This window comes from Echinops telfairi, unplaced genomic scaffold (assembly GCF_000313985.2).
Source record: "Echinops telfairi isolate 266 unplaced genomic scaffold, ASM31398v2 ScPeMD7_7469;HRSCAF=8507_0, whole genome shotgun sequence".
NCBI lineage: Eukaryota > Metazoa > Chordata > Mammalia > Afrosoricida > Tenrecidae > Echinops > Echinops telfairi.
This window is the reverse complement of record NW_022111372.1, coordinates 42,879,901-42,891,435: the sequence shown is the minus strand read 5'-3', so window position 1 is coordinate 42,891,435 and position 11,535 is coordinate 42,879,901.

The following is an 11,535-nucleotide window of genomic DNA, read 5'->3' as shown; positions in this document are numbered from 1 at the left end:
TGTAGTTTTCCTTGTATAGGTCATTCGGTATTTTTGTTAAATATATTCCTAAGTATTTCAATTTTTCTTGGCTAAGGTGAAAGGTATAGTCTTCTTGATCTCATATTCCATGGTCCTGTCTAGTGTATTTAGCAAACCAATAGACATTTGTTAGTTGATCTTGTATTCTGCCATGCTTCCATGTTCTTCTATCACTGTAAGTACTCCCGTTGTGGAGCCTTGGGGATTTTCAATGTACATAATCATGTTTTTGCAAATAGCGATAGTTTCACCTCCTCCTCTTACAGTGGGATACTTTTAATTTCCTTCTGCTGTCTTATGTTGTTAACTAGGACCTGTGGTACTATATGGAATAGAAGTGGGGACAAGGGGCATCCTTGTCTGCTCCCCTTTTTCAGTGGGATTGTTGTCATCTTTTCTCCACTGACTATAATGTTGGCTGTTGACTTTTCATAGATACCTTGTATTAGCTTGAGGAATTTTCTTTCCATAACTACCTTCATGAGTGTCTTAATTAGGAATGGGTGTCGGATGATGTCAAATAGTTTTTCTGTATCTATAGATATTATCATGTGGTTTTTATACTGTTCTTTATCAATGTGGTGTATAATATTGATGGTTTTTTCAGATGTTAAACCATCCCTGAATCCCTGGGATAAATCTTACGTGATTAAGGTGGATGATATGCTTTATATATTTTATATTCTATTAGCCAATATTTTGCTAAGGATTTTTGCATCTATGTTCATTAACGATATCAGTCTCTGGTTTTCTACACCTGTGTGATCCTTGTCCTGTTTGGGTATCAAAGTTATACTGGCTTTGTAATATGAGTTTGGGAGTTTTCCATCCTTTTCTATGCTCTGGAATACTTTTGGAGGATCGGTGTCAACTCTTCTCTGAATGTTTTGTAGAATTCCCCTTTGAAGCTATCAGGTCCTGGGGCTTTTTGTTGTTGTTGTTGGTAGCTTCTTGATAACCATATCTATTTCTTCTTTCACTATGAGTTTGTTGAGGTTCTTGGGATAATCTAGGTTCTATGGGATAAGTTAGGGAAGGACTGTTTTTACAAGTATTTACCCATGTCTTTCACGTTTTTTAATTCATTAGACTATAGTCCTTCATAGTATTTTGTGATTATCCTTTTAATGTTATTGCAGTCTGTTGTGATTTCCCCTATTTCATCACTCATCCTGCCTATTGATGTTTGCTTCTTCCTTTCCTTGGATAGGTTCACCAGTGGTCTCTCAATTTAGTGGATCCTTTCATTCAAACAAATTTTTGAGACATTAATCTTTTGCATCATGTTTTTGTCTTCCCACTGTTTTAACTCTGCCCTGATTTTTATTATTTCTTTTCTTTTGCTATTAGAGGGCTTGTTCTGATGACTTTGTTATATTTGCTGGAGGTTTTGTGATAAGCCTCTCTTCTTTTTTCATATATGCATTTATTGGTTTCAAGCTACCTCTGATAACTGCCTTCGCAGTATCCCATAAATCTTGATAGGTTGATTCTTGATATTAGTTTCTAGAAACGTCCTAACCTCCTCGCTAATCTGGCCCAGTACTGATTCATGTCGTAGATGATCATTGTTCATCCTCCAATTGTTTGCTTGCTCTTTCTTTTCTTGTCCTCCTTTTATTGATCTCCGGCTTTATAGTGTGATGATGTGAGAAAGATGTTCGAATAATCTCTATGTGTTTGAACTTACTCAGAGTTGATATGAGTCCCAGCATGTGGTCTATTCTTAAAAATGAGCCATGTGGGTTTGAGAAGGATGTGAATATTTTGGCATTTGGCTGGAAATCTCTCTAAATATCTGCCAGGTCTAGTTCCTTACATGTATTGTTTAGCTCTATAGCCTCCTTTCTGAGCTTCTTTCTCAGTTATCTTTGTCTTATAACAGTGTATTAAAATCACCTACTATTCTTGTTGAATGTGTGATTTCTTTTTTCTTTTTTTTTGACAAATCTTGCTGGTCCATTGTTAGGAACATTAATATTCAATATACTTACTGGTTCTTGGTTTACTGATCTTTGAGTATTACATAGAGCCCCTCCTTGTCTCTTTTTATGGTTTAAACCTTGAGGGCCATTTTTGTTAGAGATTAGGAATGCCACCCTTGCTTTTTTTTAGCTGCCATTTTATTGGTATACTTCCCACAAACCTTTTATTGTTAGTTTATTTTTGTCTGTGAGCTTAAGATGTGTCTCTTTCAGGCAACAGATTGTAAGGTTATATTTCCTGAGCCAGTCTTCAAGCCTTTTTCTTTTTTTAAATCATTTTATTAGGGGCTCATACAACTGTTATCACAATCCTTACATACATCAACTGTGTAAAGCAGATTTGTACATTCATTGCCCTCATCATTCTCAAAACATTTGCTCTCCTCTTAAGCCCCTGCCATCAGGTCCTCATTACCCTCTCCCACACCCCACCCCTGGCTCTACTCTCCCTCATGAACCCTTGATAATTTATAAATTATTGTTTTGTCATATCTTGTTTGTCATATCTGATATCTCCCTTCACCCACTTTTCTGTTGTGTGTCCCCCAGGGTGGAGGTCACATGTAGATCCTTGTAATTGGTTCCCCCTTTCCAACCCACCCTCCATCTACGCTCCCAGTATCACCACTCACACCACTGGTCCTGAAGGGATCATCCACTCTGGATTCCATGTGTTTCCAGTTCCTATCTGTACTAGTGTACATCCTTTTTCTTTTAATGTATGAATTAAGACCATTGGTATTCAGTTATTAACATGATCTGTGGCTTCATTGCTGTCATGCCACGCCTTGTGTTTGGGGTGTTTTCATATCTTCCTTCATACCAGTGTGCTGTGTTTGTGTGGGGAGCTGCATTCTTGTCTTCTTTCCATTTGAGGCCCTGTTGTCTTGGTAATTGTTGTCGGCATTCTGGTTTCTCAATGGAGTTGAGAAACTCCCATATGGTGGTCTCCTGCTCATGCTTGGTGGATGTTGGTCCACTGACAATATTATTCAGCCAGTATTTTCTACAGAGTTGGGTGTCTTGCAACATATTCTTTGAGTTTTTTCATGTCCTGGAAGATGCTTATTTCCCCATCTATCTTAAAAAACAATATGGCAGAATAGAGGATTCTTCGGAAGGTTGTTTTTTTTTCTTTCAGCTTTTGAAAGTTTTAACTCCACTCTCTCCTCCTCTTCATGGTTTCTGCTGTTAGGTCTGAGCATATTCTTACCTGAGCTCCCTTGTCTGTGACCATCTTACTTTCTCTTGCTGCTCTTAAAATTTTCTCTTTTTTCTCAAACTTGGATATTTTAACTATTACATGCCTTGGTGAGTCATTCTGGGAGTTTAGTCTAGTTGGTCTCCTCTGTGCTTCCTGTATGGGTGTTTGATTTTCATTCATTAAGATGGGAAGTTTCCTTCCAGTAATTCCTTCACTATTTGAGAAGTTGACTTGTTCATAGTGTCCTGCTTTGGTAGACCAAATGTGCAAATATTGTTCCATTTCATAGCATCTGTCATTGTCCTCAAGTTACCTTCCACCTCTTTTATGATCCTATTTGACTCTCCTTCTCGTTTCTGAGGTCTGTTTCAGTGTCTTCAAGATTTCTGATATGGTTCTCTGTCTCCTCTAGGCTAATCATAAATTCTGTGATCTTGTGCTTAGATTCTGCTACCCATCCCTTAGGACCTGTATTTCCCTTTGGTGCATGGCCTTCATCCTCTCTATCATGGAGTTCATCCCCTCAATTGTGTACTTCATCACCTCTTTCATTGCATCCTTATTCGGCATTCCTTTCCTCAACTCCTGTCTTAGTCTAAGCAGCCCTCCAAAGATTTCTTTTTGTGGCAGAACCATTTCTGGTTGATCTATGAGCATCATTAACTCTGCTGTTGTGTTTTGTTCCACTGGTTTTTTTGAGAGTGATGTAGTTTGCTGCTGCTTTCTTGACCCCTTTGCAGAAGTAGGTGTCATGTTTCTGGGGAAGAAAAGGGGCCCCGAGCTCTTTCTCTGTGTTACTTATAGAAGTGCTTTTAAGGGCTGTCTGTAGCCTACTGTAGAAGTGGATCAGAATGCCATGAAAGTGGGATCCACGGAAATTCAGTGCACAGCTGTGGTGAGGAGTTTCAGTGACTAGAGTGGGGCAGGAAACTGTATATGCTTGTGGACTTCTTTCAACCAGGTTGTCAGGCCATGATTAGCAGCCTTTAAAAAAAAATTTTTTTTTAATTTGCCTAATAGAAGGCAAAGGTGGACAAGGTCTCTCTGCCATAGGTGGGGCAGCTTATTGATGGTGAAAACAACCCCCCTGTCCTGGTCCGGTGCCCAGGGAGAGCTTCCACAGGGTAGGAGTGCCTGGAATTGGTGGGGGCAGCTGAGGCATCTGCAGGTGGAGAGGACCACACTGACATAGGCCAGGCTGCTGCTGCAGTAGGTAGTGCAAGTAGAGGATCCCATGTGCAACGAAAACTTTGGCACAGACCTATTGGTAGGCATTGGCTGCATTGGGGTCTGAGGTTGTGGCATATGGGAGGAGCACGGGCCACCGTTGATGGGGGGTATGGATCTAAGGGTGTCAGGAAACTGTGGAGGGAGAAGCTCCCCCAGTTGCAGGTCACCTAACCTGCTAAATGTAGACTTCAGGTAAGTTACGAGGGCCTTGCGTGAATAGAGCAAGAGACCTGAGCTTGGCAGCAGATGGCCACAACGTGGAGAGCGGGGAAGTGTTCTGTAATCAGGAAATTGAGTTATGAGAGTGAAGGGGAAGTTCTCAAGAGAGAAATGACATAAATGAGCTGCTTTACTGGCCAGTTTTTATTACCAGGTCAAAGGTGAAAGTTTAGAAAAGTTCAAATGCCTTCTATCAGGGCACAACAACTTCAGGCTTAAGATGTGTCCATGGTTGATAACTAATAATCATGATCACATTCTGACTGAAGGGAAATTCCTGTTGCTGCAACAAGGAATCTCCTTATCACTCACTGTCTGTGCCAAGTTCCTGACACTTGCAAACAGTCACCCACCCAACGTTTAATCAAAGAAACTATCCCAGAGGAAAGCAGGACAATGAATCCCTACTCTCAAGACTATCCATACTTTGTTAGGATACACACAGTCAAAGACCTTGGCACAGTCAATGATATCAGTAATGCTATTATTCTACACATCTTCCAAATTTAGCCTGATTCTATAGCAGCTCCCTATCAATGTATAGCTGCAATTGTTTTGGGACAATCTTAGCAAATTTTCCTTATATGTAATATCAATAATATTGTCCTATATATTCATCATTCTAATGTGTCACCTTCATTGGAATGGGTGAAAATGTGGATCTCTTCTAGTAAGTTGGTCAAGTAGATGTCCTCCCAATGTCCTGGCACAGGTGAGTATGAATATGTAATACCAGTGAGTCATCAGCTTATTGAAACATTTCAGTTGGTATTTTCTATAAATTCTTGGAGGCTTATTTATTCGCTAACACTTTCAGTTCACATTGAACTTTTACCTTAATATCAATTTTCCTTACTTATATGCTGAGCAAGATATCGTGGAATGTTGACTAGTTTCTTTGGTACAGTTACTATGTAGTCTTTTCCTCTTCTTTTGATGCTTTTTGGATAACTCAATATTTTGCCTGTCCCATTCTGTGATGTTTACCTTCCCAACATGATTGCCAAAAACATAATGGGTGCATAAGCAAATGTGGTGACAAAAGCTGATGGTACCTGGTTATCAAAAGATGCAGCATCTGGTGTCTTAAAGGCTTGAAGATAAGCAAGCAGCCATCTAGCTGAAAAGCAAGAAAGTCCACATGGAAGAAGCACACCAGCCTGTGTTATCATGAGGTTGATGCGATATCAGGTATCAAGTACCAAAGACCCTGAACAAACAAATCAAAATCATATCAATGTGAATGAGGTGGAGTGCAGAGTGGAGACCCAAAGCCCATCTGTAGACAATTGGACATCCCTTCACAGATGAGTCACAAGGAAGAGGTGAGTCAGTCAAGGTGCACTATAGCACCGATGAAACATACAACTTTCCTCTAGTTCTTTAATGCTCCCCCCCCCCACTATCATAACCCCATTTCTACCTTACAAATCCTGATAGACCAGAGAATGTACAGTGGTACAGATAAGAGCTGTAAACACAGGGAATCCAGGAAATATTAACACTGCAGGACCAATAGTGAGAGTAGCGATACCAGGAGGATAAGGGAAAGGTGCGGGAGAGGAACTGATCACAATGATCTACATACATCCCCCTACCTGGGGTACGGGCAACAGAAAAGTGGGTGAAGGGAGACATCAGTCAGTGTAAGACTTGAAAAAGAGTAGTCATTTATAAATTATCAAGGGTTGATGATGTAAGGGCTGGGGGTGGGGGTAGCAAAAATAAGGAGCTGATAATAAAAACTCAAATAGAAAGAAAATGTTTTGAGAATGATGATGGCAACAAATGTATGAATGTACTTAACACAATGAATGCATGTATGGATTATGATAAAAGTTGTATGAGCCCCCAATAAAATGATTTAAAAAAATATGAACAAAACCCAAAACACATAATAAAAGTTTCAGATAACATGAAAACATCTTTAACCTAAATATATATATGTGTGTGTGTGTGTGTGTGTGTGTATGTGTGTGTGTACATAGTCATATTTTTAAAAGCAGCAACCTAAGGCTTTAATTTTTCTTGAGTTCTTTTAGTTTAAGCTATGCTGAGTGTGTTCTTCCTTTCTGTTTTCTAATTCTAGGGCGTTGAACATCTCAGTTTACTATTTTGTGTTGTCTTCTCAAGTGCCCTTTGACTTTTTCTATCCTGTTCTTTGACTTCATAATTTCTTCTTTTTGCTTTGGCTTAACTAGGATTAATTGTAAGTTTGAGAATATCTACTAACAGACACTTTGATCTTTTGTTTCTTTCTTATCGTTTTATTGATTTTTTGCTTTTTAAAAACAGTTTTATTATCACTTCATCCACAAGTGATACATTTAATAATTCAATCAAATCAAGAAGAATTCTACAATTTTCATCACATTCAATTCTACAACATTTTCTTCTTCCTTGTACTCAGTGCTATTAGTGTAATTATATTTTTCTAATTGTGGCAAAAATTATACAGGAAAATGCTCCAATTCCACAACTTCTATGTGTATAATCCATTGGCATAGATTATACTTCTCAATATAGCAATCAGTATTGATATCCTTTTCCAATTTTTTCCACCACCAGTAACATAACCTTAATGTCTCCTAAGGAACAAATCTTTCTCCTTCAAGCATGACTATCAGTCAAATTAGACTTCTTGACTTTTTCCTTTCTTATGAATGCCGCTCTCGATGTTCTCCCATGGTTCTCCAGGTCTTCAGTCATTAGTGTTTTTTTGCAGTAAATCTCCTCTAGAGATGTTCTGAAAATTCAGGGGGAACAAAGTCAAGATTAAATATTTGCTTTCATAGACTTGTTTTATTTTTTTCAACTTCAACCTGAACTTACATATGAGCAATTGTTTCAGGCCTAGTTTTAGCTGTTGGTATTAAACTTTTCCATCATCTCGTACTTCACCTGGAGAGCTCAATATGTACAGTGACTATATTTTTGAAAAAAGAATATTTGCTATGAACAAATCTTTGACGACTCAAAATTCAATCATGGGATTTCCACCTTCATTTTATCACAAAGTTTTAATTTTCCAACATGTGTTCCTTTTAATCTTTTTCCAACTTTGTCATTCTGTCTAACAATCATTATCAATGCACATTGATTGCATGTTTGCTCAATTTCAGACTCAAGTCAATAGAATTCTTCAGTTCTTTCATCAGTAACTTTTGTGGTTGGTGCATGAATTTGAATAATAGTTGTATTTATTGCATATCCTTGAAGGGGGAAACATATAACACAGCATTGTCCTTCATGATTAGTTTTGCAGTGTCCTTTTGACAATGAATGCTACACCGTTTCTCTTTAGAGTGTCATTTCCTGCATAATATATCATATGATTTTCTGTTTCAACATCAGCTCACTAATGCCTGAAATAGCCATCTTGATGTGTTCATTTCACTTTGAAGACTATCAATTTTCCTAGATTCATACTTCACATATTTCAAGTTCACAATTAGCAAATTTTTGCAACAACTTTCTTCTTCATAGTCTCTTCTTAGTCTGGAAACTCCACTGAAACTTTTTCACTTTAGGTGAGCCTGCTGACATTCAAAATATCAGTGACATAACTTTCAGGATTATACCAACACAAAAGCCACTACTCTACAACAAGCTGACAGACACATAGTGGAGTCTATGTATAGACTATACATATTTAGTTCAGGAGTAGTAAATTATTTAATGTGACTTTTCTAGTTAAAGTTTCTAACTCTGACCAAATTACCTTTTCCTGCATTGACTTAGTAAGAAAGAATAGGGGTTGGGGGGTGGGGGGGGACAGATAATGATAGAATTCTCCTGTGATTAATTGTGAACAGGATACCCTGGAATGACATCCTGCTGTGTATAAAATGAGCCCTCTGAGAAGCACTAGCTTTACTAGAAGAGCCAGGAATGGAGCAAGTCCTATGAACACTGCATCCCTGCACAGTGAACTTCCTGAATCCAGAAACAGCTTTAACATCAGAAGAGCAGTAACAGAACAAGGAGCCAGAGCATGGACCGGAGTCGAGGGCTTCCCAAACTGGGGAGCAAGTAAAAGTGAAAGCTTTTGTGCTGGAGGCTGGATTGTGGAGTGGAGCGCCTCTGGGCATTTAATTGGGAAATCTGGGTTGTGCGCCTTTGTTCTGAGGCTTACTGGAGTGGGGTGCTTCTGTGTAGTTAATTCAGCGACTGGGTTTTGTAACCCAGGGAGCTGAAGCAGAATGTCTTTCAGTTGAGGTTTGCAGTGGAATGGTATGCTCCTTTGAGATATCTGAAAGAACTTTGTAACATGTCCTGATAAACAATTTTCCCGAGCATTTCTCACTGGCATTTACATCTGGAAATGTCCATAATAAAGTTTTAAATCATGGATTGTATCTGAGTTCTGAGTAGCCGTTTCAATCAATATTGGAAACTAGAGGGATAAAATAAAGGAAATGAATTATTACCAGTTAGTATTAATTGCTCATTACACATTTAAGTTTTAATTACATATAATTATTAATTATAATTACATTATTGCACATTTAGTATAACCAATTCAGATCAAAAAAATATATATGAGAAGTTATTGAAAAGCTGTTTTCATCAGAATGAAAAAAAATCACTCCCATCAGCCAATGCTGACACACAGCAGCCACCTGAGGATTTCCAAGAGCACTTAAATGTGTAGAAAGCCCAACCTTTCTCCTTTGGAGCTGCAGGTAGTTTGAACCGTGAACCATGTGATCCACAGTATCTAACTAATATATGTCCAGGGCTCCTGGTGTGCAAATGAGGTTAAAGTTAATATACATATTTAATAAGTGCATGAGAGTAACAAATAATTCCAACGTACATAGAAACTACCTAACACTTTCTTCCTTACAACAAATGGTGTAGGCTGTTTTCATGCAGAATGATTTCACTGGGACAAGAACATTCAGCAGATTTTTTAAAGACTGTGTCAGATAGTTGATGGAGCTCCCCATGTAGCACTGAGTTATACTTTTGCGCACACATATTAGGTAATAGTTGAAGCTCTGTAACTGCAGGGGTACTTTTTTCTTTAATATCAGCATTTATTAATGTCTTATTATGATTTTCAGCATAGTAACATGTTACAAAATCTATTTATTTTGCTCTATGAGTTCATAGTTCTTTTCAGTATTACATGTTTACTCATTCTGTATGCTCATCACTCCCTTAATTATTTGAAGTTTTGTATTGAACTTATTCACCCATTTCTTCTCATTTTTCACAGGTGTCTTTGGGATATGCACTGAGATGCAACATTTATCAGATCCTTTTCTCTGGATTTAGGATCCCTACTTGCTTTTAATTCAATTATTTTTTATTTAATTTTGTCGGCATTATCTTTCTTAAAAATTGTTTCATGGGCACATAAACTACACATCATATGATATAATAGTTCAATTATATCGAGCTGTACACTCTTTACTGTAATCCGTTTTAGAACACTTTCTTCTTTCATTATTAGCACCCCATTTCCTCCCAACCTTCCTTGCACTACTCCCCAAAACAATGAATCCAGTACTCTCTCTATAGACTTACCTATCTTGGATTTCATATAGCGAAAAACATACAAAACAAAACAAAATCCTACAAACAATAATAAAAAAGTAGAGAAAAATCTCAATTGAATAGAAAATATTGAAAATTAGATCAACTTTAAAATGGGCCAAGAGTGAGTTGAAATTATAAAATGTGAAATCTGAACATACATCTGCCATTAAGATCAAGGATTGTATTCTCTAGTCGAGGTTACAGTTTCATGTAAAGAAAACCAAAACATGCACAGCAAGACCAACAGGTATCATTATGATAAATAGAGCAGCATTTGAAGTTGTCAAAGATTTTGTCTTGCTTCAATCCACAATCATTGCTCACAGGAGAAGAAGTCAAGAGCTCAAAAGACATATTGCATTAGGTAAATCTACTGCATAAGATCTTGTCAGAGTATTGAAAAGCAAGGAAGTTACTTTGAGGACTAAGGTGCAACTGATCCAAGTCATGGTGTTTTCCATTGCTACATGTCCATGTGAGAGTTCAACATTAAGTAAAGAAGATTAAAGAAGATTCATTTAAATCGTGGTGCTGGCAAAGAATATCGAAAGTATCACGAACTACTAACAGGACAAAGAGATTTATCTAGGAAGGAGTACTGCCATAGTGCTGCTTAGAGGCTGGATGGTGACACTTTATTTAACATACGTTGAATATGTATGTGCTGTCAGCAGACATCAAATCTGAGGGGAATACCTTAGGCTTGCTAAAGTGGTGGGGTGGCAAAAGAGTAAAGCTTCAAGAGGAATGATTGACTCAGTGGTTGCAACAATGGGCTTAATTATAGGAATAATTATGAGGATGGCAAGGAACAAGTGAGAGTTTCATTCTGTGTGCATAACGTCACTATGGGTCAGAATCAACCAGATGGCCCCTACCAACAACAAAAATACCTGCCATAATCCACTTTCTGATGCACTCTTTATGTGAATAAGGCTATTCAGACCCCTAGTCAGAGGGATTCAGTGTAAACTTAATCTATGTCCTGATCCTGCAAAAGGATTTTGAGCTTCCACTATTTATGGTCTTCTGAAAACAAGATGTTCAAAATTTAAGCCAATGTGGTATTTACATAATCTGGAGTCAATCTGAGAGGATTACAAGTGTAGGGGTGGGGTCTGGCCTGTCAATCAAGCTAAATCCAGGGAGGCCTCTGCGTGGGCATGGCCTTCTCCTGAGAATTGTGGGAATTCCTGTATTTCCTCGTTGGAGGTGGAAGACACCTCTCTTTCTCAGATCAGTCTTTGTGAGACATCCTAGCTGACAAGAAACTCTCCCTTGGTCTCTACTGACAAGTCACATGGGACTACACTGATAGACCCCGTGCCC